The sequence below is a fragment of the Dipodomys merriami genome, unplaced genomic scaffold, assembly GCF_024711535.1.
Source record: "Dipodomys merriami isolate MVZ:Mamm:240054 unplaced genomic scaffold, mDipMer1.0.p SCAF_129, whole genome shotgun sequence".
Lineage (NCBI taxonomy): Eukaryota > Metazoa > Chordata > Mammalia > Rodentia > Heteromyidae > Dipodomys > Dipodomys merriami.
In genome coordinates, this window is record NW_027202593.1 from 3,545,146 (window position 1) to 3,572,786 (window position 27,641).

Consider the following 27,641-nt stretch of genomic DNA (forward strand, 5'->3'; position numbering starts at 1 on the left):
TCCTCTTCCTCCATGTCCAAGTCTACTGCCCCTCTCCTGTCCTCCTACCTACTCCATGTCCACGGCCCGGCCGCCCCTCTCCTGCCCCTCTCCTGCCGTCTTACTTGATGTTACATTTGGTCAAACGCTGTGCTCACGCTAGGAGGAGGAAATGGAAAAGGACCGTATGTCTGCAACAATAACAATGCCAGTTCAAAGCCAGACTTCTTGCACGCCCACACCACCTGTGCCAGGCAGCCCTACCATCACGTCTTGCACGCCCACACCACCTGTGCCAGGCAGCCCTACCATCACGTCTTGCACGCCCACACCACCTGTGCCAGGCAGCCCTACCATCACGGAGCCTTCTCTGTGCTTCCTTCTTACAAGGTTTAAAGGTGTTTGAGCTGTACGAGCAGTGCAGCTTCCTGTGGCAGGCAGCCTTCCAAACCACTGAGCCGGGCAGCGCAGGAGCTAGGTGGGGAGGGGAGCTGGGTGGGGAGGGCAGCAGGGTGGGGAGGGGAGCTGGGTGGGGAGGGCAGCGGGGTGGGGAGGGCAGCAGGGTGGGGAGGGCAGCGGGGTGGGGAGGGCAGCGGGGTGGGGAGGGCAGCGGGGTGGGGAGGGCAGCTGACCGAGGATGAAGCTGACCAAGGTGGAAGCTGAGCAGCAAATGGCCCCCTGGCCCGGCCTGCTCCCTGCCCGGTGGCTCCTGCCATCAAACCCTGAGGGTGCACCCCACAACTGGGCAACCCCACCTTGTTGGTCATTTTGAACTTTTAGAGGCTCAGCACCCTAACGTGTTTACTACTGGATTCGAGCCTATCAAAGCCGATTATGAGCCATGTCCAGCCTTGCAGCGCCCTGTTCGTGCCATAGTGCACAATGTCCAGACAGCTGTGATCTCACAGCCCGCAGCTCTGGTGTTTGTCTCTAAGCAACACCCAGATACAATCTCTCCTTTTCTATTGCCACACAAGATACGTACAGGACAAGAAAGGCACACAGAAAATCACTGCTCCGGTGAGAGAGATACTCTGGCACACACACAGGCCTCTCCTCTGGGAGGAGGGGAGAGGCCTCTGTCGCTCGCTTCCGATTACCGTCTGGCTTCTGTCAATGCAGAGAGAGTAGGGCAGCCATCGCTGTGAGCAGCCATCGCTGAGCTCACACAGGCCTGACTCCACGTGGACTGATGGGTGGTCTCTGACCAGAACCATTCATCTTCCTTAAAGTTGCAGAAAGGACATTCTGTCTTTTCACGTGTGTCTTTGCTGTTCCATCTTTGGTGTCAATGGAGATTTCCAAAACACCTCAGGCATTAAAGCATAAAGCTGACCAGCAAGGCTGCTGCAAGACTCCCCTCAGAAGAGCTGCACACGTATTGAACACTTACACAAAGCTTTTCCAGGCCGGAGAGCGGTGGGCTAGCTACTCACATGTTCCCAAGCCAAAAGAAGGCCGATGCCCCGGGGCAGGGGTTCTGGGATGCCGTTCTTGACTCGGCTCTAGACTGGGAAGGAAGGGAGCAGTCACGCGGGTCCCGGGGCAAAGACCAGCATCCAACACAGGACAGGCTCCTGGTGCGTCTGTACGAGCCCTCCCTGGCAGAACTCTGAGTATTTTGAAGGCTTATTTTGTTGACTCTCTTGGTTTTCAAGCATGTTGCCCATGCTAGCTTACTTCATCCTCACCGGCCTCCACGTTCACTTGAATTTTCTTTTTATTTGCATGAAGGAAGTGTAAGGCTCACGGCACGCCGTCTCCAGAGAGCTGGAGATTTCACCAGGAAGTGCTGACCGCGGCTGGCCCGGAGGGAGCCTGCAGAGTGGGCGGCCCAGCTCACCCTGCCCTGCCCTTCTCTCCTCGTCTGGGTCTCAAGGCAGCCGCTGTTATTTGAAAACCTCTATACACGTGTGTAAGTGCTGGTTTGTGCATATGCATGTGTTTCTTTTAAGTTTGCAAAGGAGTTTTGTGATTTTAATGTTAATTCGCGCATCACCCAACTCTTGAGTGAATCTTAGTCCCGCAGGTGAATATAGAAGGCTGTGTGTAGTACGCACGGAATGCTGGGGGAGAAGAATGGTAAGGAAGTGACTATGCCTGAGAAACAACGGGGTACAGGAAATGGAAAGGCTGGAGGAGCGGAGTGTGGCTGCAAGTTCAAATGCCATTTCCATTCTCAACAAGTACATATCCTTGGTCAAATTCCCTGATCTGTAAGGAAATCATCAGATGTGGCAACCGAGTTATTGAACTGTATCAAATTACATTAAACAAAATAAAAAGATGGGCACAGAGGATTAGAGATGTATAGCTTTGTGAAGACACTAGCATGTGTAAGGCCCTGGGTTCAATTTCCAGCTCCAGATGCACAAAAGCTTGGCACAAAACAGATGCCAGTGCTTGTCTGGCCCTTTGTGGACCTGACTATGTTGGACCTGGGCTTTATGTTTTATGTTGCTGATTTAAATAAGGATCCTTCCATTTTCCTAAATGTTAAGATAGTCCTTAAAAATAGAAGTTTAATTTAATACAACTAAAGCATCTAATTGTTTCTTGCATCAAATCATGCCAAATGAGAAAACTCATTACTCTAATAAAAATTCCATTAATGTGACCAGCAAAATATAACTGTTTTTTCTTCTTGTGTTCCCATAAACATTTATCAACAGTGATTCAATTGTTATGTACTAAAAAGCAGTGATACAGTTGTTAAATCTTAATTATCCTGGGATTATCGTTACAGACAAACATATCCAAGAGGCGCAGGCAGACTCCTTCCCCAGAGAGGCGTCTGGAAAATGATGGCACTGTCTGGCACGTTATTGATGATCAAAATGTTTGTTGATGTTGGGACTGAGGAAAGGCTCCCAGCATCCTGCCACTGAGCCTGTTAAAAACAGAGATCTGGGTAATGGTATTGACTAAACAACCTTGAACACACAACACGAGCAAGCCTTGCTCTACTTCAATTTTCTCTCTTGTAAAGCAGAGATTATAGTTCTCTTCCTGTCTGCTTAAATGCTGTTAATCACATAACATATGCCCAATAAAACGGGTTGTTTTAATTAGTTGGACACATGCTCATGGTGGCACTTTGAGTCCGGAAAGATATTAGACTCCACAAGCCACACTAAGGTGTCTTTAGCGTCAGCCATTACATGTCATGTAAGTCCCTACTGGAGTTGCATGGCAGATGACAGATGTATTTAAATATGGTGGAGACAAGTGAAGGCCTCTGTCAAGGGTCAGTATCTCAAGTGTGACGGAGAGACCGCATCTGTAGTCCTGTAGACCTGATTAAGGATACCAGGTCCTCACAGAAAGCTTCTTTTCGCAATTTTGTTCGAGTCTATTAGAGCATGGGTGTGCAAACCCGCTATACTTTCCAAACAGAGGCCCCCACTCCCGTCAGGAGCCTGCAGTTGTGCTAGAGAGGTGTGTGGGGCACGCTTCACAGTTCAGGCCACTTCTGCCACCTGCGCTGCACAGGTGCTGCACCTGGCCGGGCTGACAAGTCCTTCTCTCTGTCCCTGGGTGGGAGAGATGTCCGGGAGGAGTCCTGTGTCCTGGCCTTCCTCTCCATGCTGCCCGGCATTCAGTACTCAACATGCTTCATCCGGGGCTCGGCACCACCAACGTGTTGTATGCTGGAGGCAAAGCCTCCATGCTGAGCACATGCGCAGCTGCAGTGCACCGTCAGGCGTGTGGAAGTGCACGGCGTCTGTGTGTGCGGCACAGGCACGTGTGTGTACAGGGAGGACACAGATGGCACAGCTCAGTGACAAGGGCTCATGGGAGGAGCAGAGGTGCAGTGGGTGAGTGAGTTTCACCACAGAAATAAAAGTGAAGGTGCTTTTCATCCCAAAGATTAATCAAGGATTTAGAGAGTCAAGGAAGGCAGGTGCCAGGGCCTTGGCTGCCCGACGGCCTAGAGTGTGGGCACACCGGAGGTGGGGGACTGTGCACTGGATGCACGCACCCTCTTCGCTCCCGGGGGAGGGCACCGGGGCTCCGTACTCACACGCAGGCCCTCCCACGGAAGGAAGGAGAAGAAACGAGTCCCAGCCCGGTGCTCAGATCCATGGGGTGCGAGAGGCTGGGGCAGCACAGAGTCAAGGAGCCATGCCCAGGCCGCATCGCTGTCAGCGCTTCGCAGGCAGGGTAGGAGGGTCTGGCAGGGGACAGGCCTGAGTGGGACGAGCAGACCCCAGACAGCGCTCCCCTCCCTCCCCCATCACCACAAGGCCCTGCCAAGCTCCTGGAACTTGCTGCGCACCTGTTCACGCACCAAGGGTGGAAGGCAGTGACTGTAAGCTTTAGTCGGTTGAATTTCCTTCCTTCCTTTCTTCATTCTGACTTTAGGAAGAGAGGCTCTCAGGCAGCATGAGATCAGTTAGAGAAAATAAAGGAAATTAAGATTTTGGCACATATGATTTGGATAATTATGAGAAAGATGTGCCTAGAAGATAATGCGTAGAAGCCACTTGCGCTGCATGGATATAACACCGTCGTTGGCCCAGGAGGCAGCCAATTTAAACAATGGAGCCATCAGGCCTCTGCACCCCACTTGAGCATGCAGGCTCTGCACCAGACCCCTGCTCAGCTCATACCCCACCCTGTCACCACGAGGCTGACACAGACAGCTCCGAACTTTCCAGCTTCATTTGATGCTAGGGGTTTAAGTCTCAATCTGTGCGATAAATGGCGTGCGTCTCTCTCTACTAGTGCCACGTGTCCTGTCGATGTCATCTGCCCCGGATTTTAATCTCCCAGGCTGGAGCAGAATCTATTTGGCAGGAGCATAAAAGGAAACATAATAACCCTTCTAATCTGGTTCTGGCCTATGTACATATTTAACTCTTTATTTTGAAGCTCGACTAATGCTCAACTAGAGATCAGAGAGTGCTTGGAAGAGGTCTCTTCTGTTTGGCAGAAGAACAAAAAAGATGATCACAATTTTCTGGCATTTTTGCTCAGATGATAACCTCAGTGACATTGAGCTCTGTATTTTCATCACTGATTTATGAGCCACTTCCTAAGAGAACCAGGTAGACTGCCTTCAATTACAGGAGCCAAGGAGAGATGTATAGGCAAATCCATGATGCCTGTGTTGGTGTGTTTATTGGTTTGTCACATGCCTGTTCAACTACCTGTCCCTCAGTCCTGTGCACTATCTTAAGTGCTACCCCGCCCTGGTCTTAGAAGACCCTGTCCCAACTCCTCCTGATACTTTTACCCTTCTCTAAATCCTGCCTCACAGGGAACAGCTTCCCCTTCCCAGTCACCTCCCGAGGGCCATGACCCTGCGGGGCCTCTGTCGTAAGCACAGGTTAGAAGAACACAGAAACAAGTCCACATGCCACCCTCACTGTGTGCACCTGGGCCCTGGGGACGCAAGGACTGGGTCATCTGACGCCCTGCAGACCAGGAGGCCGGAGGGGAGGCAGGGGAGCACTCTGTGCCATGCTGGGCCTAAGGGGAGTTCCCTTGTGATTGGTGGTGAAGAGGCCAGGGACTCCCACTCTCTGCTGAGAAGTTTTCCTGGCTGAAGGGAAGATAACATGCAGCACCACTGCGGGGCGCTCTTCAAAATAGAGACTTTACACAAGCTTTAGCCATCCCTTAACAGCCACAGGCATGGGTCTGGGCCTCCCTCCCCACGTCTGCCATGCTGGCGCCCCGTGTGCGGCACCACACTGATACATATCCTATGCACAGCCACTGCTTACAATTCTTAGTACACAGCAACTCTACACAAATTATTGTTATTCTGTATTGCTTTGGAAATAATTGTAAGAAAAAGAAATGAAACTATTTTTTCAATGTTATTGGCTGGGCCTTGTGTGTGGCAGGCGAACTCTAGGTCATGAAACTACAGCCTTGTTCTTCTCCAAATACTTTCGGTCCTCCAAAGGTGTTAAATCCAGGGTGGATTCCATGAACTCGCAGCCCCCTGTGGGGTCTTGTTCCAACGCCATCTGCTCTTCTTGGCAGGAGGTCTCTCTATCCCCGCACACTGGTGTCTCCGGAGTAATTGCACATTCGTTCACTTTTCGTCCTGGTGGGACTCATTCACTGGCGTGTGCCCTTTGCCGTGGCAGGAGCTTCTCTTCTGCCTGCTTTGTTCATTTGCCTCCCTGAACCTGTTGGTGAGCCTGAGGCACATGTAGCCAGCACTTTTGTTTTTCTTTTTTGCAGAGCATGCATGAATGAAAACATGGAAACCACTCAGGGCCAACTGGGTCCTGTCACAGGGAAACACCGTGTAGCAGACTCCACTGGGGTGGGCTGGAGCCAAAATTGTTGGTAACTTAGGCCATGGATTCTACCTCAGCGAATTTCCTTTTTGCAATTACGAGGTTTGAATTCAGGTCCTTGCATTTGCTATGGAGGTGCTCGCTGTACCACTGTAGCCACGCCTCCCACCCTCCACAGAAATCTTCCTCCAGCAAGATCAGAGGTACTGTAACCACAGTTGTGGAAGAGTTAACACTGTTTCAAGCCTTGAGGTTTGAACACATTTGGTATAACAAACAACTGAGATATTACGCTTGAAGTAGCGTAGTTTCTAGAACACAGAAATGACCCTTCGTTGGTGTCTTTGTTGAAACTGCTCCAACAAAATACCATAGACTAGGTGTTTAAACAAGCAGCGCTCACTTATCATGACTACAAAGGCTGGGAAGCCCCAGATCAAGGGGCTGGCAGAGTTCAGATGAAGAGGATGGCCTTTCTTCACAGTGTTCAGATGGTGGCCTCTGGCTCTATCTTCACGTAGGGCCAGGCTTCACTTTTTTTTTTTTTTTTTTTAAAGAAAGGAATAACTCATAGGGAGAGTCCTTATCATAATTAAGCTAATTTCTCTAAGCTACACCCTCAACTATCATCACAGCGGGACCAAGCTTTAAGGGAAGCACTCCTGGATGACACACACCCACTCCACAGCAGCTTTCGCCAAAAAGTACAACTGCTCCACAAAAGTGGAACAAATTGACAAACGTACAATTATTCTACACTCGGTTCTTAAAGGGCCAGACAAAAACCAACTACTGGAAATGACAGCAAACGTTTATATTAACTGTTTTGTTCATTACAAGAAGTCTGATGACTGGGGGTGTTTCAGAGAAACTCCAGAGATCAAGAAAGTACTCATTGTTCCCGACATCTGGAAGAAGCCATGGAACCAGGAGATCGGAGTGCACGGGTAGCCGTGGGAATGACAGGGAGAACGGGAAGTCTGTGACACTGATCGAGATGTGCGGTACACACACACCGAGGGTTGAATTAAACCCTTTTGTACCACTACTGAAAGAATAATTTTAAAATCATTTTTTAAAAAAGAAATACTATGATTCTAGTACATAAAAAACCCATTTGACATTTGGAGGAGAGAAACAGATGCTTTCCACATATGAAAGATATATTCAGATCATTCTTCTAAATCTACATGATATGGCTTGTCAATAATGTGAAATCAGCCTAAATCTGAAATACATGTTAGAAGTAAAACACCATAAAACTTTAATAAAGCAAAAATCTGCTTGAAAACAATGATAAAACGTGTGAAATTCAGAAGGTGTGATTGAGAGATGACTAACTTTTTTTTATCTGTACCAATGCTTACAGTAATTTTCACCGTGCAAAACAGTTATTCAAGAATACAGTTTTCGAAGGTAGCTAGTTTTAGTTACTTCAGAATTAGCACCGGATCTGTATTTTGTAAATTTATGAAAAACACAGAGTTGGAGAACTGCATCTATCTCATTGAACAGCAGGTTCCAATGTTACGATTCATCTCTGTTCTTCTGATTACAAATATAAAATTCACTTATTCAAACTAAAGGTAAGCTGCGGTCATCATTGTCAGCGTGCTACTTTGGTCACTGTCTCACTAGCTGTAAGAAGGGTGCTTCCTTCTAAGAAATGTGTTTTCTGCGGCGCTTAGGGAGGGGAGGAGTGAGCCACCGCCCAGCAGCCACCGGTGTTTCCTCTGGGGACGCTGGGAAGGGAGGCTTTCCAATACCCAGTCCTCACAGCTGCACGTGGTGGGCACATAGATTATCTGGGCTACAATGTGCAGGAACAACCGGCCATAAAGCCACTGGTGTTTCCTCTGGGGACGCTGGGAAGGGAGGCTTTCCAATACCCAGTCCTCACAGCTGCACGTGGTGGGCACATAGATTATCTGGGCTACAATGTGCAGGAACAACCGGCCATAAGAAGGGGTGAGTTCAAGTCAATAATGAGATGGCACCCAATACATGTTTAATGATGATGTTAGGGACTCAGAGATTGCCCCAATTGTTTTCCTATTTCCATTTTTTATTGCAAGTAGAATTTTTTCCTGATATTTCATGCACTCAACACTTCCCTCCTCTTCTGCTGTCATCTTGGGTAATCAAAAAAATAGCTTCAGGTGTGATCTCCATCACCATGTGTATGTGTTTCCATTTTATAACTTCCACACAATGTTACCTATTCTCAAGACAGAATTCCATTTTGAAAGACAAGCTGCTGGTCCTCTGTTCCTACACAGCCAAAGAAAACTGAAGACCCCACACTGGTGCTGATGTGTTTATCCTGTTAGGAAAGCAATGGTTTCCAGCACAGTGTGCTTATACAATTTTTCTTATCCTTACTTTCTGAACAATATAGAACAATGACTTACATTGCACTAGGTATTACAATCAATCACAAGGCAACTGAAGACATGCAGTATGAAAGTTTTTGACTCATACAAAGGATTTAGTCAGACTTTAGTACAGATGTGTGGGGCTTGTCCTCGATCCAGCCCTCCTAGCTACTGAGCATTACGTTATTCTACAGTCTAAAATAGAAATAGCCTCAGACAGGTCCAACTGCTTTAACTCAATTCCACAAGATTAGTAACACACGTTCAAAATATGTATTATTCCCAGAGATTTCCTCATTAAAGAATCAAGAAAATGTCCTTTTCACTAGTACTATTTAAAGGCCAGTGATAGGATTTAAAGGCCAGGTGGATGACAGATGTCCCTTTTTAAGTTAAGCAGGTATTTCCTCACCCCACACTCGTCCTCAAAACATGGGGGCATCCTGACACAGCAGGGTGTCGGGGAGCGACTGTGCTGCGACTGGCGGGAGCCAGGGTCTCACTGACCTCCAAAGGCCCACCGCAAGGGTGCCACGGCACTGGGGCTCCCATCAGCCCTGGGGCTCCCATCAGCCCTGGGGCTCCCATCAGCCCATCGGGTGTGGGACGTACCCCCCACACACACACTGGGCTCGGTTCACACGTGCAGCGTGCAGAATGTAAGAGGACACACCCTTGGCCGTGAGTCCAGTGCAGCGAGTATTCTGATCAACAACAGGAGGACTTGGAGGTAATTCAGCAGCTAGAATTCTGCAAATGGGCAGGGAAAAGGAAGGGAGGGTCAGGAAAGGGAGGGGAGGGGAGGAGAGGGAAAACTATCAACACTATACACGTCCTCCCTCTCCCAATTCTACACAGATGAAGTGTGCCGACCATGTGACACCCCCACCCCCAAGGATTCCATGGGGGAAATACTTGGTATCTTCCATAGAAAATGCTAAAACCGAAGTAAAAGCGCCTGCCTATGGGAATGACGGGACTGTTCTGAAGCTTCACGTGTTGGTAAGGAGGTGCAGGGAGCCTGGCAAGGGTCCACAGCCGGGCACTATGGCGGCCAGAGCCGGCCCTCTCCCAGGAATGCCCGTGTAGCTGGTGGTGGTGCCTGGTTCTGGCTCTGCACTCTATGTCGGATGGTTTCCGCCCTCTTCCCTGTTACCATGCACCTGAGCCCCCCTGAGCTCCACCCCACCCTGCAGGGCCGCTCTGTGGGAGCTGGTGCGGGGCCAGCTGGCTTCTCCCCGTGCTGTGAAGGGACCTGAATGCAGGGAGCATCAGCCCCTGGGTCCCTGAGCCACACAGACCAAGAGCACATGGCGAGGAAGAGGCAGCTGCTTGCAATATCATGTAGCATATTGGAAAATAAATTCGCTCCAATATTTATATTACATCTTCAAAATTAATTAAACCTCATGTTTGATCATCAATTAAGCAGAGCCTGTGTGACAGGCTAATAATCGACATTTAACATAGAGTCAATAGTTAATGGCAGAATTCACAAGTATGATAGCTATCAAGTAAAATAGCCAACTATAAATAAACGTACATCCCGTGCTATCATTATGGCCACGTCAAACTATTTTTGCCTCTAAAGAAACACATAGAATTTAAAGTGTACTACTGTGGATGTGGTGTGGCTATGTGGCTTGCTGTCAGTTCCCATCACTTGGTCCTTCAGTATTTAGCACATGTTCTCATGTATGTAACTACTCTATCATATCTGCTTTGATTTGTTTTGAAAGTGTTGATTTCAATACTTAGGGTTTGTAATCAGTTCCTGTTTGGGAATAATGCATTTTTAATACTTCTATTTCAAAGGGGATATAGAAAACCTGCATTACAGGTAATCTGTAATTAAATGATAATTTATATTTATAGAAACAAAGATGGGCAATTTACATGAGATCAGAGCGAGACTGTAAGTCTGTTCTAAACGTCATTCTTACGACAGTTTGTGAGAGAGAACAGAACTTCAGCCTCTTTGACCTCAGGTCCAGTCTTGTGTTTGCTCTGCTCTGCTGTTCTGCACCAGCCGATCTGGCGGAGCCCAGGCTGCCCCTGCCACCGGGAGCCGGCGCAGAACTGGGCGTCCAACATCGACGTGAGGTGTGCTGGCAGGGCAGGGGCAGCACATGTCACCAGCCCCAATGCAACATGACTCTCAATGGCCAGGATCACAACAGCGCAGTCACAGCAGGGCCACGCACCACGACGCTGTGACTGGGAACTGCCACCGGAGCTGCACAACCCCACGTTCTAGTTACTGGCCACCCTGGGCTGATGCTCTGTCTACACACACAATTTGTGAACGCACCCGAAGCAGTCAAACAGCTGCTCTCCATGAGTCCTGGCTCTCCGGCGAGGTCCTGGCACCCATGGGCCCTTCCAAACCAATCTCTAGGGTTCTGCATTGTTCCATTGTCACACATTACACTCTCCTGGGGGAAAACACTGTGAGCCACAAGCAATTGGTGTAAAAGAACTGAGAGCCCAACCTTTCTCTTCTTCACACATGCTTATGAGGTGTTTGGCGCCCAAGGGCTGGTCTTCAAAGCTGGTTCCCTGTTCTTGTGCACATCCACTATGTCTGCACTGCATGCTGTTTTCTTATGAATTTATAATCATGATGATGGGTGTGTGCCGCCATGTTCAACCATTCACTGGTACGGAGGCTCCTGGCTTTTCTTAGCTGTGTGGGCTAGTCTTGAACTCGGATCCTCAGTTGCTACCTCTCAATTGGTCCACTTGAAGTTGCTATTGTGGTAGACCAAATTGTGGCCATCTTTTAGAAAATGACTGGTTGTTAATACTTTTTTTTTCACTTTAAGAATGAAGGCTTATAGTCTAAGAGGAAGCAGAAACCTGAGGAGTCAGGAAGCGGGGGGGGGGGGGAGGGTAGAGGGGGGAAGGAAGAGGAAGGAAAGTAGTCATGATACTCAACATGTGTGTGAAAACTGAAGGGATGGGGGATTGAGGGAGGGTGGCCCTGGTCAAGAAGCATTATACTCATAAACTGACATGCTGAACTAAAACCCTTTTGTATAACTACTTAAAAACGGTAAAAAAAAAAAAAAGATGAAAAAGTATAAGGTTAAGAGTGCAGTCTATGTGGAAGTTTTCTGTAGCGTTCATTAAATTATCTAGTTTTTAATCACATAATGGATAGGTAGCTAGATACCAGTTTTTAAATGCGCAGTCAAAAAACAGATACAGGACACAGAATATGAGCTGCTCAAATCAGCTCAAATCCATGTGCAGTGCATTTTACCAGAATATTTTAAATGGCTTCAATCTCAAAATCAAAGATTTTTCTCACTGGAGTAACCTTGGAGAGTGTAAGGTAATTCACACCGCACGGCACTCACTGAACGTAATGAAACTCATCACAGATGGTTTTCTCCTGCCGCGCTGGCAGCCTGGGTTCAGAGGCTGCTCTTCTGCACGGAGGCTGTCCTGAGCCACACCTGTCCGGCAGCTGAGAACACCCATACTGTCTCTGTCTGCCCCTCCGTCTCTCCAGAGCACACAGCCTCACACTGCCCTCACCTCTCAGGGGTCAAAGACTCACCAGGACGGGCAGGTCGCTTACCTCCTTCCAGATGGAGCCTGGCAGGCACAGAGCCTGGTGATACCCAGCAGCCTTCCCTCCACCCACACACTCCCGGGGCCACGAGCACTTCGCTGGTGCTGAATTCTAGCAATCTAAATTCTTCATTTTCCTGTTGTAAAGTTTTGTCTTTTGTTCTCTTTCTGTATGCTTTATGCATCTCTGGATTTTTTCCTTCCTCCACGACCCTCAGTGGAGGAAGACAGCGCAAGGAGCACTACTGTTACTGTGCTGGTCCGGCTCCAGCTTACTTTATTCAAATACTTATTAGAGTCATCAAATAATATAGTATTTTAACTCAATTTTCAAGCTCTCTCTGTATTCTTTTGTTTAAAAAAATCCTGCCTGCTTTTTAAAGAATAAGATGATGACACAACTTCAATATTCAGAAGTGATTATCCTAACTTTTCAGATTACAGGTAGCAAACACCTTAGTTTGCAGTTTATCACAGTGACGGGAACCATGCCTCCCTCTGCCCAGCCTCTTCCCTCACAGCGGCCTCTGAATACCATGATAAGAAATGCTTTACAGCATACTCAAAGTCAAATTTAATTCCTAGGTAGTAATTTTTTTAATAATTTTAAATTCTATAAAATTTGATTTATTACTGCAAGTAGAACATACTCGTCTGATATCTAAGACAAATTTTCAAAACCTTATCTGATACTAAGAAACATAAAATATGAGACAGATTATCTGACAACTAATAATCACTGTTCACTTCTAGGTCTTTAAGGTAGCTTATAATTTTAAAAAGCATGACAAAACATTCTTGCATTAAATTTAGATGACTTTGTTTTGTAATTGTATTACTCAACTCTAGATAATGGTACAGATTACCATGTGCTGGTGATCACACTAGCAGTTCCTTCTTTTTATTCCTAGTCATTTTCCTCATAGTTTTTATTCAATTTTAAAAATTCCATATGGAAAAAAAACTACTCCAAGGCCTACTTACTATATAATTTTACTTCTCTTTGAATTTTGTTTCCTTAAAAACTTAACAGGCTGGGCACTGGTGGCTCATGCCTATACTCCTAGCTACTCAGGAGGCTGAGATCAAAGCCAGTTCAAAGCCAGCCAGGGCAAGAAAATCTGTGAGATTCTTCATGCCAATTAACCACCAGAAAACTGGAAGTGCAGCTATGGCTCAAAGTGGCAGTACACTAGCCTTGAGCAAAAGAGCTCAGGGACAGCACCCAAGGCCCTGAGTTCAAGCCTCACAACCAAAAAGAACAAAACAAAAGAATTCACCTCAACAGTATCAACAGAAGTCAAGTGTTGGTGGCTTATGCTACTTGGTGGCTTACGCTACTTGAGGCAGATCCAAAGCCAGACTGGATAAAAAATTCTTCAGTATTCTGTCTCCAATTAATCTCCCTGCCCCCCCCCCCCCGCCACACACACAAAAAAAAGAGTTGAGCTGGAAGTGTGGCACAAGAGATAGAGCACCAAACTTGGGCAAGAAAACCAAGTAAGCAGGAGGTACCAACTTTAAGCAATGATAGAATACAAAAAAAAAAAAAAAGAGTCATGATTTTGAGGGAAAAAAAGTGAGGCGAAATCTAAACTCGCATGATTCTTTTTAAAAGCACATGCAAATATACTTTCGTCTCATTAGTCCTATCTATTGCTCTCTTTGCCACATCTACTACCTACGCTTGGCTTTTCCCTTTCCTTTATTGTTACATGTTGTATAGAATGCTTTCCTTCTCAAAGAGCAGAAGACCAGACCTACAGTTCACAGAAAAGCCCCCTGTGGAATCCTGCACTTCAGGCTGTGAAAGTGGACGTGGTGAAGGAAGGCTCCGTCCACCCGGCCGAAGCCGCCTGACGGTGCGTGGCCGTGGCTCTCCCCGGAGGCTGCCTCTAACTGTCAGGGAGGGAGGCTCAGCGGCTCTGGGCCTCTGGTTTGAAGCGATGAGACATGGAACTATAATTAGATTATCTGGACTCACAGGTATTTTGTCTGAACAAAAGTTCTAGAAACTGTATTCAGAAAAATTTTGTTTTATTTTGTAATGCATATTCATATCTATCTTTAATCAATATACAACGCTCTGTGATCACTGTATTTAAATAAAAATATTGAGTTATATTATCGCAGTTAGTTCTGGTTATTCAATAGAATACAAATCTTTTCATGGAAAACAAACCTGTCTCTTTTCTAGTTACAAGATACTATTACATTTTCACTTCACTTGTTGTGAGATTTTTATCTAATTTACAAAAGGTATAACACTAATATGATAAAGACTTAACCAACATTATGTAAGAGCTTATCTATTTTAATCATCCACAGCAAAGCACAGTGATGCATTAGTTTTAACTTGAAAGGTCAAACAAGGACAATCTAGAGAAGCAGCTCAGGCAGAAGCAAAGGTCCCCGGATAGCACCCACTGCACCGCTGTCTGTCTGAAATGCCCCCACTGCACTAGGTGACTACCAGGATGACCTTGAGTTTCCCAACTATTTGCTGGTGGCGATGCCGCCCTCCCAGCTCTGGGGCCGGGAGAGCCTAGAGCAACACAGGTGTATGAGTGTTCGATGGGCAACATGGCTTGGGCAGAACAGAGGGTAACTCTTACGTCATGCTGGGCTCGGCCCCAGGAGCAGGCTTCCCAGCTCAGTTTACATTTAAAGATTCCTTTGCTCCTGGGAGTTCTTTCCTCCGCGGGGAAGCTTCTCCCGAGGCATGGGCCCCTCACATTAGCTGAGACGTCTGAATTTCCACCATGCTAGCATGGTCTCCTCCTTGTATAGCACAGCCATTAGTGTGTATCACCACAAAAAAATTCAATTTTTTCTCATTTTCCCTTCCTTTGATCAAACCCAAGCACACTTCACATCCTTATGAACTACCACTTGAGAGAGAGTCATTAATTTCAATAGATGTCCTATGAATAAATGGGCTAATACAGAGAATAATACAACAGAGAGCCACTGACCCACCCCGTCAATCACCCCACTGTCAGAGAGAGAGAAACCCTGCTTAGCAAATTATGGCATACCAATCAATAAATTACTTACATATCATATTTTAACATTTTATGTACTTCAAATGACAAGATTTTCTATAAATATTTCAAAACACACAAAATATCGCTTATAAGACGGTATAACCCCTGTTTTCACTGTATTTGATGTTGGTATAATTTAGGGAGGGGAAGGGAAAAATGAACTGTTTAAATAGAGATACAGGTGGACCCATTGCAACAATGAGATGTACAAGACATTAAGTCGAAAAACAAACTTTACAACTTTGGTGAGGGGGGTGGAAAGGGATGGGAAAGGATGGGAAGGGGAAACAAAGGAGGAGGCAACAATGCTTGATAAGAAATGTACTCATTACCTTGCTCATGTAATTGTAACCCCTCTGTACAGTATTTTCACAACAAAAAATCATGAAATAATAATGAAAAAAGAACTACAAACGAAGTTAAATGTTTTTTTTAACAACTCACAAAGTAGGGATATGTATGTGACTGAGGACTTCATTACTGAGTAAGAACTGTGTAAGGAAGTGCCTGTCCCTCTTCTAGACACTTCTCCGCAGTCCGTCAAAGACTACTGTGGGCACTTTCGCAGTCACTCACATGCCTGTTATTATAAGTGGCCAGTGTTGAACTCCACACTGTGAGTGTGCTAACAAGCAGCAATGCACACAGCACACAGTAACTCTAAGTCTGAAGTCTGGAGCACACTCCACGTTATCATTACCAGATGCGTTACCCTTGGGCTGCAGGGCTGACAACAGGGATGCAGGCTTACTGCATTAGGTGAGGGGAAGGCTGCCATTTGCGAAAATCTATAAACCAGAGCCACACAGGCTGTTCTCTAATGGAAGGAGGCTCTTCCTCTTGGAGGGGAGCCAGGGTCTACTGGAGACGCCGTGCAAGTTAGTGAGGGAAGCATTTCATTCCCAGGGGCTGAGCTCAGGACCCCTTTTAATATCTGCCGCCTCTTATTGTGGTAGGGATTTGGATGTGTCAAGATGAAACTGTCAATGTCTACCCTGAATGTTTTCAGTGGTTACAGTGACAGATTATGTACAAGGTCGTGAGTGAAGCGGGGCTTGATCTAAAGTGACACTGTGAATCCGCTCTCATCAGACTCATCAATTCTAATTCACTTACGTCTTTTTTGAACGTTCAGTCGGCTTCATCTGTCGCAACTGCCTGCTGCTCTACCAATGTGCTTTTCCATTATTTGGACAGAAGGGTAACGAGAGTGACATCCAGGAATCACCTGCTCAGCCAAGCCAGCTTCCAGCGTCTCCTGCGCAGCTAGGAGGCCCTGTGGCCTCCCCTTAAACCTCTGAATTTATCAACATATGAACAAAGGCCTCTTCTCAAAGCTAATGAGATGTCTGCTGAACTCCATGAATTTAACAGAATCCAGATGGTAACTGATAGAATGTTCCAGTTTAGAGTTGGTCAAGACATTGAGTCCTTTTCATTTCTGTCTGCTAATAGTACATACCATCACTCACTGGAGGTGAGCACTAGAGAGGATGGACACCTGAGGCCCTCTCTGCCTACAACAGCTGTACCACGACTGTTGTTTTTATCACAAGCATAACCTGCTTCCATCATTGCAAAGATCATGACAGTGCCTAGGTTCAGTGTGTCTACAATACTCACAGATATCTCATAAGTAGAAATATGGTATGAATTTGACTTATTACCATGCTCTCTTCATTAAGAGTTACGAACAGAATGCTTTATATTCAGGAAATACCTTTGAAAAAATGTTCATATATGTAGACCAAATACAGACTGTAGGCATTTCACCCAAACTGACAATGTGACAAGTAATACAATGAACGAAAAGTAGGAAAGTTTAAAAATTTCTACAAGGGCTTGGCAGCTCTCCAATGTGCTAGCACACTCGGCTTTATTCATGTCACTCCTTTTCACTTTTGAAACATAAAGAAAGTGAAAATATAGGATGGACTAGGGAAAACTCTGTAATATCTTGAATAAATTAACCTAAATGAACCTGGAAAATTATAGTATAGGTATATGACAGGTTTGAAGTTAGGTACGACATTGTAAAATAATTAGAAATAATTAGAAAACATAAACCAGGTGCCAGTAACTCAAACCTCTATTCGTAGCTACTCAAGAGGCTGAGATCTGAGGATTGTGGTTCAAAGCCAGCCCAGGACGGAAAGTCCGTGAGACTCTTATCTCCAATAAACCACTCAGAAAACTAGGAGTGGCACAGTGGTTCAAAACGCTAGCCTTGAGCTGAAGAGCTGAGGGATAGCATTCAGGCCCAGAGTTCAAGCCCCATGACCGACAAAAAAAAAAAAAAAAAAAAAAGAAAACAAGTACTAATTATTCTATACACAGAATTATTCTATACACTAATTATTCTATACACTGTAGTTGATTATCTAAAAAAATCTACCATAATATTGTAGTTTAGTAAAACACAGTGGCTCTTCCTTGAGGTAGCTTATCAGTGCCCAAGTAGACATGAATATTAAAGATGTATCTAATCATGTGGTCTAAAGTATTGTGGAGCATCCATGTAACTGCATGACCACAGTATAACTGCATAACTATATAACTGCTCAATGCTCTAAGTATGATAGTTACTGAAGTTGTGCGAATGTGGAACTGTTGGGCAGGCAGTGTAAAGCCTCTGTGGTCAGGAGGGGCCCTCCCTCACTCTGCCCCTGACCTCCTCTTCGGTGAGTACATCACTGTCACCCAGCAGAGGCTCAGCCGAAGGCACGAAACCCAGCGGTAGAACGCCGAGGAGGAGGGTACACATCAGAAGGCAACATCAGATTTTATTCTCATTGCATTCAGTCAGCTTATACCACTCTGTGAGCTTGTTCACATCAACACCAAACTTAAATAAAAACAGTTTATTTCACCATTTTCACTGTACTATTTCTAGAATACTTCTAGCATTTATGCTTAATGACACAATCAAAGTGTTTTCAATCCAAAGACAACATTCACCTAATTTGAATGCATAATATCTTAAACTTCACACTGAAGCAGCTCCAGACATCACACGAAACATCTCATGCCTTTAGTTTCCCTCAACATTGAGTTCAATGTCAAAGACAATCTAAGAACAAAAGAACAATACCTGCTTTCTGAATCAGGGTATCAGGGTCCGAACCACGCTCTTGGAAAGGGAACAGTCTCTGTAAAGTAATCCTTTTGCAATGGTCATGCAAATGGTTGGTGAATCCTGAGTGGGTTAGATGGCCATCCTCTAGGAACACCTGTCAAGACAGTTTTTAATACAAGTGAAATTAGCAGGAGAGTTTTTGAAATTTTTCTTGTCAGTACTTTTTAGAATGTTCTATTTAATTATCCATACAATTAATGTACATTTTTGCTAATATAAGCCAATAATTAAACACCATTTTAGTATACAAATTCATTATTTTAGATAACACTGAAAGTTAGTAATTTTTTTAGGCTATTAAAGCTGTTGTCAATTTTGGAGATTTATTTATGAGTGGAAGGATTTTAATCTGTCTCTCAAACCTTTGAATCCAGGGCCTTTGTTCTACCACTAAGAAATAGCCCTAATCCTTGTTTTTGTTTTAGTGATTGTGTTTTGTTTTTCAATTTATCTTACTGAAAAGAATTTCCCTGAAATAAGTGATTCATTCCCAACAGACACAGAGGGGGAACACCCGGCGTCTGGGAGTGACCGCCATGAAGAGACACGGTGAGGGGCTAACTGTGGCCTGCGAGAACCCTTAGGAGCCATCAGGCATGTTCATGCCCTCACCTTGAACGTCTGGCTTCCAGAATTGTGAGATGAAATGAATTTATGCCATTTAAGCCATCCAGTCTGTGGCATTCTGTCACAGCAGCCCAGAAAACACAATTGGAGACAACGATATCCACAGACCAGAAGTGTTTACTTCTTGAGCTGGACGGTCCACAATTTACCAAGAAGGGGTACTATAGAAACTAGTACCAGAAGGAGTTGGTAGAGTAACTAAATCTAGGTTTTGTCAGTGCCCTTTACTGGAGCTCACCTAACAGACCTGGGAGAACCCCACCTTGCTGACCGCTGCTCACTGACTAGCACCGCCCCACAGGCCTGGCAGGGCCACTCTGGCAAGCTGGTTACACTCCTATCTTTGTACCTTAGAAGGGGATGATACTGTTTCCTAATCACAACATACAAATTATACAACATTTCCACATTTATACATATATTATTTATCAGAGTTGGCAAAACACTTAGAAGTACCTTAGGCCATTTCACCTTTGTAAGACCTTCTTGCCAGGTACTGACGGTTTACGCCTGTAATCTCAGCTACTCAAGAGGCAAGATCTAGGAATAGCAGTTCAAAACCAACCTGAGTAAACAAAACAACTAATCTCCAAATAGGCAGCAAAAAGCTGGGAGTGGAGGTATGACTAAATTGGTAGAGCCTCCAGCACACAGAAGGTTCCAGAAGGTGCGAATGTTGGGGTCTAGGACAGTCTGAGCCACCCATTCCATACACAAGGAATACCAATCTGTCATTTCCAAATGACCTCCACTGATCTAGCACCAGGTAGGAGACTACTCAGATACTAAATTAAAGCAAATATTCTCATTTATCTCCTCAAGGTTGTTCAAAACCTGGACTCCAGAGCGTGACTGTATGCCGTTAACTGTCCATGATGACAGTCAGTTTTCCATGGCATGGGTGGGTGACCAGATCAACCCCTCCCCCTGGCACAGCTCTCCGGCCCTGCTGCCACCTGCCTGGTTCCAAACTGCTCCATTGTAGACTGACAGCTGCTCGAGGAGCGCACAGGAGAAGGAGTCGGTGAAAATGGCTCATTAGCAACGAAATGCGAGAAATCTGCAGAGCTCCCTGCGGACATTTCAGAGGGAAGGCTCTCTCCTCACTTGAGAGCAAAGTGCAAAAACTGAAGAAAAAAATTTGTTCTCAAAAGTTCTGGAAATTCCTACGTGATTTAACAAATTAAACATTTTAAATAATTTTTATAGTTTCTTCTGCTAAGGTTTGCATTTGATTGAATCACAACGTAAATGCTGGAAAATATACTCTGATGTTTTGGCTTGCGGCATGTGAGCATGTGGAGCCGACGCGAGGAGCAGCTTGGAATGAGGAGGTGAGGCAAAGCCGAGCCACGCAACAGCTGCAAAATTAATCATGTTCCTTCTGGAGGCCTCTGGCCCTCGCAATAAACAAGCGTGTGTGCACACCCACCCCCCACACACACTTAACTGCCACCGTGACTGAATGATACTCAATCAGATTTTTCTCTCTCCTATTTCCTGTTTCTTATTTACCTGACATGATTAATAAGCATGCTCGGCTCACTCCAATGTGTGTCTTACAATTACAGGATACTGTGTAAAGATCTTTTCACTGCATATGTAGAATGTCTGAATTATCAATAAAGACTTGGTTCTACACTTGGGATTTATAACATGCTGTTTTTAGAAAAGTGCAAACAGAGGCAGACTAGTAATGATGAAATTAAAGATAGCTATAGGAATGTCTTATCAGCCATCAAGTATTAGTGATGAACTACCCCAAGATTCTTTTTCTGCGGTCCTCCTGCAGGGTAGCTAGTGACGGTCTGTAGGGGCCATGGCTGTCTAGCAGCATGGGCGTGGCATGCACGGACGGACTGTCTGCAGCAGAGGGTGGACTGGCCATGTCCTGGGCACACCCGCTGCAGACGGGCACACACACTGTGCCGATGGGCACACACACTGTGCAGACGGGCACACAGGCTGCAGACGGGCACACACACTGTGCAGATGGGCACACACTGCAGACGGGCACACACTGTACAGATGGACACACACACTGTGCAGACGGGCACACAGGCTGCAGACGGGCACACACACTGTGCCGATGGGCACACACACTGTGCAGACGGGCACATAGGCTGCAGACGGGCACACACACTGTGCAGATGGGCACACACTGCAGACGGGCACACACTGTACAGATGGGCACACACACTGTGCAGACGGGCACACAGGCTGCAGATGGGCACACACACTGTGCAGATGGGCACACACTGCAGACGGGCACACACACTGTGCAGATGGGCACACACTGCAGACGGGCACACACACTGTGCAGACGGGCACACACACTGTGCAGACGGGCACACAGGCTACAGACGGGCACACACACTGTGCAGACGGGCACACACACTGTGCAGACAGGCACACCCGCTGTAGACGGGCACACACACTGTGCAGATGGGCACACAGGCTGCAGACAGGCACACACTGTGCAGATGGGCACACAGGCTGCAGACGGGCACGCGCGCTGCAGACCGGCATGCATGCTGCAGAAGGGCACAGGCACATACTGCAGATGGGCACACACACTACACCTCCAATGGCTGAGTCCGTGACCACTATGTGCATGCTTGGCCTCCTCCACTCCCGGCAGCTCTGAGCGCGTCTGAGCCACGGCAGCGGTGGCAGTCACCCCGCCGTCATACTGTGGTCACACAGCAGTGGTCACCCCGCGGTCACATGGCGGCGGTCACCCCAGGGTCAACCTGCGGTCACCCCGCGGTCACACTGTGGTCACACTGCAGCGGTCATTCTGCGGTCACATGGCAGTGGTCACCCAGTGGTCACCACGCGGTCATACTGTGGTCATGCCGTGGTCACAGTGCAATGGTCACTCCTTGGTTACCCCGTGGTCACCCCGCGGTCATACTGTGGTCACTGTGGTCACCCCGTGGTCATACCATGATCACACTGCAGTCACTGTGGTCACTCCGTGGTCACACTGCGGTCACCCCGTGGTCATACCATGATCACACTGCGGTCACCCTACGGCACGGGTCACCGCCGGCCAGTCACAGCCACCACCAGATCTGGTCCCCTGAATCACGCCGGGCCGCAGAATGATCCCACTCCACTCCACAGAGCGTGAGCTGCAGATAGCTGCCCGCCACATGCTGGCCCCGTGTCCACCACCCCATGTCCGCTGCCCCGGGGCCCCGACCGCTCCCAACATGATGACAGCCTTGCCACAGATCCCCGGCCCCGGCCCCAGCTCCCCAGCCCTGTCCCCGAGGCGGTCCTTCTGGCTGGAGCAGGGGAACGGCTCATACCGAGTGTTTCTGACTATTACAAGTATAATTTCAAAGCAAGAGTGTAACAAGGGTCTGGACACTGGCTTGGCATGGTTTCATGGGTGTAAAGTGTTTAGAACACCAGTTCAGCATGGTTTCACAGGTGTGAAGTGTCTGGAACACCAGCGTGGTGTGGTTTCACAGGTGTGAAGTGTCTGAAACATCAGGTTGGTGTGGTTTCACAGGTGTGAAGTGTCTGAAACATCAGGTTGGTGTGGTTTCACAGGTGTGAAGTGTCTGAAACATCAGGTTGGTGTGGTTTCACAGGTGTGAAGTGTCTGGAACACCAGCATGGTGTGGTTTCACAGGTGTGAAGTGTCTGGACTACCAGTTCAGCATGGTTTCACAGGTGTGAAGTGTCTGGAACACCAGCGTGGTGTGGTTTCACAGGTGTGAAGTGTCTGAAACATCAGGTTGGTGTGGTTTCACAGGTATGAAGTGTCTGAAACATCAGGTTGGTGTGGTTTCACAGGTGTGAAGTGTCTGGAACATCAGCTTGGCGTGGTTTCACAGGTGTGCAGTGTCTGGAACACCAGCTTAGTGTGGTTTCACAGGTGTGAAGTGTTTGGAACAGTAGTTCAGCGTGGTTTCACAGGTGTGAAGTATCTGGAACACCAGTGTGGTTTCACAGGTGTGCAGTGTCTGGAACGCCAGCGTGGTGTGGTTTCACAGGTGTGAAGTTTTTGGAACATTGGCTTGTCATAGTTTCACAGGTGTGAAGTGTCTGGAACACCAGCTCAGCGTGGTTTCACAGGTGTGAAGTGTCTGGAACACCGGCTCGGTGTGGTTTCACAGGTGTGAAGTGTCTGGAACACCGGTTTGGCATGGTTTCACAGATGTGAAGAGTCTGGAACACCAGTTTGGCATGGTTTCACAGGTGTGAAGTGTCTGGAACACTAGTTCAGTATGGTTTCACGGGTGAGAAGTGTCTGGAACACCGGCTCGGCGTGGTTTCACAGGTGTGAAGTGTCTGGAACACCAGTTCGGCGTGGTTTCACGGGTGAGAAGTGTCTGGAACACCAGCTTGGCGTGGTTTCACAGGTGTGAAGTGTCTAGAACACCAGTTCAGTGTGGGTCACAGGTGTTTTACCATGGCAAGAACCACCCTCCCTGCCCAAGCCCAACTCACAGGGACCTTGCCTGAAGATCAGTGTGTCTGAAAACTTCAGTTCTGAGACAGAACATACCTGTTGGTTTTCACAATTGAGTTTTTGCAAGAGAAAGTTGTTCAATATATTGCAGAAATAAAATGCCAGTGAGAACAGTCATTACATTAAATGTATATAGGTGAACATGGAACCACATGACTTCAGGGTAGGGGTGTGTACTTTTGAAATGACATTTATTATTAGACATCAATTGTTAGAATAAACCTTTGTCCCTTAATGTTAATAGTTCGAATGGGCTTTTGCTAAATGCATTTATAACAATAAAATATAAACTTACTGAATATTAACTTTGTGTGAATCCATCTTTTTCCTAATGGAGATAATTCCATTAAAGCCTATGCTTAGACCAAGTTAAGCCAATGTTCGTCACATTTAGAACCTGTATTGTATGGTAAGTTAAATTCACTAAGCAGGAAAGAGACCCACTAAAACCTAAATAAAAATTTTTGTCCTCTATTCATAGGTGAGAATTCTACTGCTGTTTCAATGTTAATACCTTCTTAGTGCACTTTTAGCTGTCCACAGAAGTCTTGATTCTAGAATAAATTAGTGGGTAAGTGTATTGATCTTAGAAATTAAAGATTCAAATGAATTAATAAGACCAATGGTAAAACTAAAGAAGCAAAGATCTGTATGAAACTACAAATCTAAACTAAAATTAGGTAAAAGTGATTTACGTATTTTGAGACAATTTGTTTTTTTTTTTTTTTTTCTGAATCAAGACCTAAGTCTTAAATTGCTTGTCTGGTGTGACCTTACCTCCTGATCATTCATGTTTAGGCTTATATTTTATTTCTACTCATTGAATTTATTATTTCAAGACAGAGCAGTCAAAGAAACCTTGAAGGTTTGGTGATGAGGCCTGGGAGCCGGCAGGAGGGCTGCTCTGCCTCTGCAAGACTGCTCTCCAGTTCTTCCACTTCTTATACTAAAACTGTGCCTTTGCCCAACCTAGTAGTGTTCTTAATATGACCATCTCCATTCAAGGCTTGCTCCACCCACCCCGCTTACTCTCTCTCTGATAGAAACAGGGCTTGAACTCAGGACCTGAGTGCTGTCCCTTAGCTTAGTCTGTTCAAGGCCGGTGTTCTACCACCTGAGCCACAGCTCCACTTCCAGTTTTGGTAGTCAACTGGAGATATAAGTATCATAGATGTTCCTGCCTAGGCTGGCTCTGAACTACAATCCTCAGATCTCAGCTTCCTCAATAGCTAGGATTATAGGCAAGAGCCTCTGACACCTCGCATGAGAGAGTTTAGAATGTGATTTTTAACTTTGTCATGGAATATACCCATGAAATAGCCACATGGGTCAGCATCCCTACAACACCCTCCTCTCTTTCAGAGTACCCCAGCAGCACCCCCACCGGGGGGGGGTGTCTTCTAAGCTGCGGCTTGCCGGCATAGCGGACTTCTGTACAATGGAGTCACGCTCTGTGCTTTCTTTGCTTGTCTTCCACTCACCACCATGACTTCGAGGTGAGTCCATGTATTAATAATTTCTTTTGATTTGTGAATTACATTATATAAAGCATTTGTCTTCTGAATAACATTATCTGAAACAGTTGATTGCTGACATTGGGCAATCAACGGGTATGTTTTAGACATGCATATATGTATATTTACAGCTTTTGAAGCAGATTTGGCACTCATAAATTGCACAAATTGGAAGAATTTCAGGAACAAGTTAAGGGTTTCATTATACACTTACAGCCATAAAACACCATTGAAAAGTTGAGATGCGTGAAGTGAGCGTGGCTCTCGTCCTGACTTGGGACAGATCTGGCCTGTGTGGGCTGCAGATGCCCCACAGGGAAACCGGAAGCTGGCGCAACTCTTCTTACTTACATTCCACTTCCTGTCGCTGATAGAACAATGAGCCCTTCATTAAAGGACAGCTTACGTACAGGGCAGACCAGGTATTTGGATGGAAGTATTCCTTAGCTAACCGGTCAGTCTCAGGGCTGAAAAGGCACAGGTTAAAACTAAGCAAGACCTTATGGCAGCAGCAATGGAGGGCTGAGAGCTAGTTTAGGATCATGGGCATCTCAGTGTTGTAGAGATTTAAAGGCCACCCTGTGTTTTACATCAGAGTGCCACAAAGAGCACGCAACTCAGATGAGCTGTGACATAGGTAAGCTGTGCCGAAGAGCAAGCAAAGTAATCATCACCAACTAGAAGTCTTCCCTCTGAAGGGTCTCAACACCAAGTTCAGCACTGCTTAGAGGAAGAGTAACACACGGAAATGTAAACAATGTATGTGTACTTATGATCTCCAGTATAAACAAACAAAATCAAACAAACACTATAAAGCCCATTATCCTAGTCTAATGAAACACGAACTACTTGCTGAAAACAAAACTTGTGAAGCAGCTAATATAAACATGCATAAATGATCTAGATATGGTAGGTAGCAGAAAATAATTTCAAAATAACTATCGCTAGCATGTTAAGAAGTTACAGAGAATGGAAGGATGATGAAGGATTTTAGCAAAGATTTATATTCAAAATCAGTTCTGCACTTCAGATTGGTAAAATGCAGTATCTGGAATTACTAATTCATTGGTTGGATTTCATGAGATCATCTTGTGTAACAGGAATAAACTATCCTTTGAAGAGCTAGTGTTTTCCTGAATGTTTACAAATATTGGTATTGCTTCTGTAGAAATCGTACATTGGTGAATAATAATTTCAAATCTTCTTAGCTTTTGAGAGGACCTGTACTCTCCATACATGACCATCAACATGACCTGTTGTCCCTCTGTCCCTTTGTGACTGCCAATGACTTGCTGCTCCCGTCCCTTCTCCACAGGAGGTACTCAACAGTCCTCCCCTCAAGTTGCCAGTGGCTCATTTTACCCTGCTACAAGAATAAAGGACATATGTAATAAACATGGAGGAGGAGGGCATGATTTACAGTCAGACTAGAGGAAAGTGGAGGGGTAGCCCAGCTGCAGAGAAGGCTTGGTGTGTCCGCATTATCCTGACAGTAAATTAGCTTTTCATTTGAACATTACTTTCTTTCAGAAGAATTTGATGCATTTTAAGTTGATGCAGCAGCGCATGTTATTAAAGCCAGGAATCATAAATTATTCCTTAAATCATTGAGTCTTGGGAAAATAGAAAGCCAATGAATCCCTTATCGTTGGAGTATCGACTGAGTTCTGTGTGGGTAGGCCGGCTCTGGCCTCTGCTGCTTGGCTCCAGCCGGTCTGCACTTTCCAATTTGCTGGAGACTTGCGTGGAGATATCCCCACGGCCCTCTTGTGAAATATGACAGCCTGACATTTTCTTTAATTACAAGACCTGATCTGTTTAATAGCACAAAATTGGCCTCCAATTTGACAGGCCTCCCCTTTAAAATCAATGGTTAGACTCTAGGGCACCAGCTTGGTCATCAGATCAATATTAGGAAAAACATAGCTTGTCAAGACCTCTCAGCCTTTCATCGATTCAAATGGGGGGCAACACACAGATTGAATAATGGTATTAGAGCTCTGATCCAACAAGCTGAAGCTTCTTACATTAATTTCAGTATAGGCAGATGAGTCAGTGATGAATGATGAAGCATAGTGTAATTATCCAAGGCGCAATAGTTAGAAAATGCTTCATGTTGTCTGCAGGCATGCACATACCACATGTGTGCACGCACACACATTCTTTTCATATACTTTTCCCTGTAAGTATTTCAGTGTACATCAAGAGAAGTCATATTAACCACTCATACCCTAGAATAACTTGGAAATAGTTTGCAATAATAGCTCTCAGAGTATAAATTACTAGTACTATAGCAATCAGTTCACTTTCTTTTATCTTATTTACATACCTTGTGTTTATCTTGTACTACCTTGTATATTTATACATTTTATAACTACCTCATCTTAATATTTGTTACGTGGGCACTAAAGCCCAGACAGCATCCTTGTGGACAGGGAAATTGATTACATTTAATAATAAGTTGTCCAGTGACAAAGATAATTCATGTCATGCCTTGGATATTCAACCATTTTTAAGTTCAGGTCGTGGGCCTGAACTCTGGGCCTGGGTGCTGGCCCTCAGCTCTTCACCTCAAGGCTAGCGCTCTACCACTTGAGCCACAGCGCCACTTCTGGCTTTGTTTTTCTGCTTATGT

General features: G+C 45.9%; 1 protein-coding gene across 1 annotated transcript in view; it reads right to left on the reverse strand.

Annotated features, from left to right (window-relative positions):
* LOC138824468 (contactin-5-like) overlaps positions 1-27,641 on the reverse strand; it is a 356,854-nt gene that overhangs the window by 329,050 nt on the left and 163 nt on the right. Inside the window, exon 2 of the mRNA XM_070018361.1 lies at positions 18,332-18,470. The gene's annotated coding sequence lies outside the window, so the exon portion shown is untranslated. The remainder of the gene's footprint in view (positions 1-18,331; positions 18,471-27,641) is intronic.